The sequence below is a fragment of the Pteropus vampyrus genome, unplaced genomic scaffold (genome assembly GCF_000151845.1).
Source record: "Pteropus vampyrus isolate Shadow unplaced genomic scaffold, Pvam_2.0 Scaffold559, whole genome shotgun sequence".
Classification (NCBI taxonomy): Eukaryota; Metazoa; Chordata; class Mammalia; order Chiroptera; family Pteropodidae; genus Pteropus; species Pteropus vampyrus.
Window position 1 is genome coordinate 124,479 of NW_011889340.1, and position 657 is coordinate 125,135.

A 657-nucleotide genomic window follows, 5' to 3' on the forward strand; every position below is an offset into this window, starting at 1 on the left:
GATCATTGCTGCCAGTTACCATTACATGAGATGGGGAGGCCCTTAAAGCTTTTAGAAGGTTAATTAGTGGTCTTATAAATATATAAAATGTATTTTGAAACAAATAAACAACTATTTGGTTGGAAATGTGGTTTCAGGTCCCAAAACACCAGGTAACGCTTCATTCACTGTGCGGCAGCTGTAAAAACCAGTATGCCGTCTCATTTTAACTTGGTGCATATATACGCAAATATATTTGGAGGTATATTATATATGACTTTTTACCATCAAACACATGATATTTTATATTCAGACTATATTCATATCTCTTCTGCCACAACCGACACACAGTAATCTAATCAGAATAATTGTTTTGTGGTCCTTAGTTACTACCTGACTTTATTTTCTTCTCTACTATCACACTCTCTTTTTTCTATGCTCAACTCTCTACCAAGTATATAGTGAATAGAGAATTGGAGGGAAAACTCTTAATTATTCTTTAAGGCCGACCCCAAACCCCACTCCTCCTGTGAAGACTGCTCTGATTTCTAATTTCTATGCTCTGATACTAAACAGTTTTCTGTTTTTTTCTTTTTTAAAAAATAAGAGCTCTTACCAGTTTTCATCTTTATATTTGAGAAACATTTTACGCATAACTCATTGACTGATATAACATTT